The following is a 5,223-nucleotide window of genomic DNA, read 5'->3' on the forward strand; positions in this document are numbered from 1 at the left end:
ATTTATTGTAGAGATGAGGTCTTGCTGCCCAGGCGGGTCTCGAACCCGTGGGCTCAGGCAATTCACTCACCTCATCCTCCCAAAGGCGTGGGATTACAGGCTGAGCCACCGAGCCCGGCTGGCTGTTTTTTTAAGTCATACGCTTTGGGGTGGCTTGTTATGTAGCACTAGCTGACTGAGACATGCCTTCTAGTCTCTCCTCAAGAGTAGCACTGGTCCTTTTCAATTCCTTGGACATACAAGGTTCCTTCTGACTGGCATGGTCATCCCCAGTGACTAGCTTCCTCAGGTCTTTGCTTGAATGTCACCTCTGATATGAGCCATGGGCATATTTATATGTATTTTTTAAACTTGTCTGCCTTCCTTGTCTGCCCGTGAGAACGGAAGTTCCCTGGGGGTAAGGCTTTGTTTTACTTTTTCCTTGCTGTAGCTCCAATGCTTGGTGCATTATTCAGCCTCAATAAACAGATTTTTTTTTTTGAGTCAGAGTCTCACTCTGTCACCCAGGATAGAGTGCAGTAACATGCTCATGATCACCGCAGCCTTGACCTACTGGGCTCAAATGATCCTTCCACCTCAGCCTTCCAATTAGCTGGAACTATAGGTATGCACCACCACGCCCAACTAGCTTTTTTATTTATTGTAGAGATGAGGTCTCACCAAGTTGTCCAGGCTAGTCTTGAAACCCTGAGTTCAGGCAATCCTCTCACCTCCACCTCCCAAAATGCTGGGATTACAGGTGTGAGCCACCACACTCAGCCTAATGACAAATCTAAAATCACTTTTTCTCCCATTGCGGACTTCTGAAGGGGTTACAGGCAAGGCAGTCACTCAGAAGCCCTTCAAAAGGGGGCAGTTTTTTTTTCTCCTGTCACCTTGCTTGACTTGTGTAGTGCAAACTCTGAGTAAGCCATTTACTTGTACAGCTGTCTGATGATGTGATGATCCCAGCTCTGATGATCTGTGAATTTATATTTTTTTGAGTTGGGGTCTGTTAGATCTCAGTAGGACCTCCAAAAATGTTAGGGCACACTCCCAGAGTGGCCTTCAGAATATTAGATCAGGCCCACTGAGGGTGTGGGTGTCTGGTGTACAATCCGGTGCCACGAGAAAAATACAAAGAATTGCACAGAAGTTAGATTAGAAAATATAGTTTATTTAAAAACCAAATTAGAGAGAGAGAGAAAAAAAGAGGCGATTCACCTCTCCAAGGTAGGGGAGGGACCAAAGTCAGGACACATGGCCTGGCCATAGCTCAAAGAGCACATGGCCACACCATAGTTTAGCAAAACAATGGCAGATGGTTGATTGTGGCTGAATCCTTTTAATTTTTTTTCTCTTTTGGTTTTTTTTTGTAGTTGTTGTTGAGTTGGAGTCTCACTCGGTCACCCAGACTGGAGTGCAGTGGCTGCTCCCGGCCACCGCAGCCTCACCTGCTGGGCTCCGGCGATCCTTCCACCTCAGCCTTCCGAGTAGCCGGAATTACAGGCATGTGCTATACACCCGGCTGATTTTTTGATTTATTGTAGAGATGAGGTCTAGCTGCCCAGGCGGGTCTCGAACCCGCGGGCTCAGGCAATCCACTCACCTCAGCCTCCCAAAGGCGCGGGATTACAGGCTGAGCCACCGAGCCCGGCTTCTTTTAGCTTTTTAAATTAAAAAATGTAGGGTACAATTCAGGTTTAGGTATACAAATGTTCATTATGCAGGTACCATGGATTCTTTGAATCTTTCCCTTTGATGCGGGAAGGTTGTTAAGGTGACTGGGTCGTGGTCTGCTCCACATCATCAGGAAAGGGCAGGTAAGGGCAGGTACTGAGGTCAGGTGATGGACAGCAGGCAGATGGGTGGGTTAGTCACATGATTGCTACCATGGTGGTGGGCTAGATGGGAGGAAACAAGGGGAATGGTTTATCCTGCAAGAGACCTGTCAGATGTTTCCAATCCACAAGCTCCTTAGCAAAAAGGTGTTTTTATGATTATTTCTATGGCTTTAGCCAGCTAAGGGGTGATCTTTGACCTTCCTCCTTTGACAGGGGACCTGAAAGTTTCTTAGAAATTATTATGCTAAACTATGAATTGAATGGTTGGATTGTCCTTGCCTTGCATCTGATGGAGATTTGCTGGGGGGGTGGGGGGCTGCCTGCGTGGCCTGCTGTAAAATGTCTGAATGCTTCCTAAAACCCACCTATCTGAAAATTATCTATGTCTGACCTGTGCTAGATTCAAAGCATGTCAGTCCAAGCAAAAATGGCTATGCTGAAACAAAATGTGAAGTAAGTTTACTCTAAGTTTCTTGGGGTCTCCCCCTTTAGGGTCTCACTCTGTTGCCCAGGTTCGAGTGCAGTGGCATGGGTCATGGCTCACTGCTGCCTCAACCTCCCGTGTCCCACCTCAGGCTCCTAAATAGCTGGGACTACGGGCGTGGCGTGTGTGTCACCACACCCAGCTCATTTTCTTTTCTGTTTTTGTTTTTTTTTTTGTATAAACTTTTTCTTTTGTTGTTCACTGTGTTACCCAGGCTGGTCTCAAACTTCTGAACTCAAGGGATCCTCCTGCCTTGGCCTCCTGAAGTGCTGGCATGAGAGGCATGAGCCACTGGATCTAGATCTGTGAATTTTTAGTAGCATGTTATCACTACCTTCACCTAGGACCCCACCTTGGTGTTTCAACCCCTTAAGCCAGTAATAAATCTACCCAACTGCTCTTCCATTCCATCTGCCTTTTCTTCTAGCCCCAGGAATTTCCTGAGAGGCCCTGACAGATGCTATGCCGAAATCCCCTCTCTCCTCAGTGTTTTCCTGACCATCAGAAAACAAAACAAACAACAAGATTAGTCAGAGAATTTCAATACCAGAGGACTAGGGAACTCCAATTCCAGGGACTTCACTTCAGGGGAATTGTGAGGGGCTTGTGGAAAATCAGGACGCGTCCACCCCTTTGCTCAGGAAATGCAGAAAATGTCATACTCGGTGTGGGGTTGGGAAAATTTTGTAATTGAACTTGGAATAGGGTGTCACTGGCCTCTCTGACTTTGCAAGCTACTTTTCCTCCCAGCTATGAACTTGTTCTAGAGAGAACACAGAATCTAATGCTGGAAGCCTCATGAGTCATGCTTCTCAAATCCTGAATCTGAATTCGAGATAAGGTTATTATTATTTTTTGAGTTGAGGTCTCACTCTGCTGCCCAGGCTGGAGTGCAGTGGTGGCATGATCATGGCTCACCACAGCCTCAAACTCCTGAGTTCAAGGAATCCTCCCTCCTTAGCCTCGGAGTAGCTGGGACTAAAGGCATGCTACCACACCTGGCTAATTTTCTAATTTTTTGTAGAGACTCGGTCTTGCTACATTGCCTAGGCTGCAGGTAGTGTAGTAGTGGTACAGACATGCACAATAAGGGAAGTCTCCTTGGACAAAGTTTACTGTTGTGGCATTTTACCCAAATTGAAGAACTAGGCGAACTATCTTCATCTCAGAGAAGCAGGACACTGAGTGGTTGGGGCGAGGGCTGGGGACCAGGCTGTCTGGGTTTGTCCCCTGGCATCTCCGCTGCCATCACCGGCTACCTCTCTATGACTTGAAAAGTGGAGATGGATCGGACGTGGTGGCTCATGCCTATAATCCCAGCACTTTGGGAGGCCAAGGTGAGAGGATTGCCTGAGCTCATGGCTTTGAGACCAGCCCAGGCCACGTGGCGAGACCACATCTCTACAATAAATCAATTAGCTGGGCATGGTGGTGCATGCCTGTAGTTCCAACTACTTGGAAGGCTGAGGCAGAAGGATCGCCTGAACCCAGAAGGTCAAGACTGCGGTGGCTTTGAGTGTGCCACTGCACTCCAGTCTAGGCAACAGAGTGAGACTCCAACTCAAAAAAAAAGAAAAGAAACGTGGAGATGACCTCAGCCTTCCAAGTAGCTGGAACTACAGGCATGCACCAAAATTAATTAATTAATTTTTTTAAAGTGGAGATGATTATACGCAATACACTCATGGACTCATTGATTACATGAGAGTGTACTCATTGACAGGATCACAGGAGTTGCACGTGTAAGCAATGTGGTGCCTGGCAGGTAGCAAGACCTCAGTAATGCCATTGATCCGAGACAGGTGGAGGGAGAACTTTCCCATTCTCTTGCTGTGCACGTGGACACCCTGCTCACAGGAGTGACTTGCAAGGGGCCACACCCTTCTGAACTTGGCTCCTGATTTGCCACCTGGAACTCGTGCAGTCATCTTCCCCTTCACAGCGACTGTCACTTTGGAGGGGGCCACTCCTACCTCTAGTGATGCTGCCCGCCCAATCGTAGGCAGGAGCCCTCAGTTGTCCCTGCAGTCAGAGTATCTTGGCCCCCTAGGGCTGCGGCTGTCCTCAGTGACAGCCTTAAGAACTCTGAGAAAAAGGGGAACAGAGCACTGGCTGGTAACCTCCTGCAGTTGCTGTGTAGAGATGCTCTTGTTTTCCAGGGGCCCATTCTAACTTCAAGCAATGATTCCCAGACTGATGATAAACAGCTACAGCCCTCCCCTGAGGTTGTATTATCACACCTGTCCCAAAGATGAAGGCGCTGGGAGCCTGGGAGGAGTCCCCCGGGGCTCTTTGATGGCAAGATGGAGATACTTTCCTGTGATGCCTGCTGAGACTGACTGTCCAGAAGGTAACCTCTTCTAGTCCTCATTGGATCCGCCCCTCACTAACTCCTGGAGGGGAACTCTGCCTACTGGTTGCCTGCTCCCGCCCCTCCTGCCCACCAGCTCCCTGGCCTTCTTACTTTAATCCCTCTGAGGAATGTCTACTGTGCTCTCCCTCCATCTCACCAAATGTAAGCCAATCCCTACTGCCCACGGGTGACTTTGTGAAGTCAGCTTTGAAGAGGGCACAGGAGGGGACTGTTGATGGTGGGCAGCCCAAGAGGTGCAGACTGCAATTTGCAGAGGAAACGAGAGGACTTGGAAAGGGCAGAAAATGGAGAATCAAGGGGGTCTGAACCTCTAAATGGAATTTTGAAGAAAGAGGGGCCAGGATCGGCGCCTCAGCCTGTAATCCCAGCACTTTGGGGGGCAGAGGCGAGAGGATTGCCTGAGGCCAGGGGTTTGAGACCGGTCTGGGCAACTTGGTGAAACTTCATCTCTACAATAAATAAAAAAATTAGCTGGGTGTGATGGCACACACCTGTGGTTCCAGCTACTTGGAAGACTGAGGCAGAAGGATCACCTGAGCGCA

The sequence above is a fragment of the Carlito syrichta genome, unplaced genomic scaffold (genome assembly GCF_000164805.1).
Source record: "Carlito syrichta isolate Samal-C Ts95f unplaced genomic scaffold, Tarsius_syrichta-2.0.1 Scaffold311703, whole genome shotgun sequence".
Classification (NCBI taxonomy): domain Eukaryota; kingdom Metazoa; phylum Chordata; class Mammalia; order Primates; family Tarsiidae; genus Carlito; species Carlito syrichta.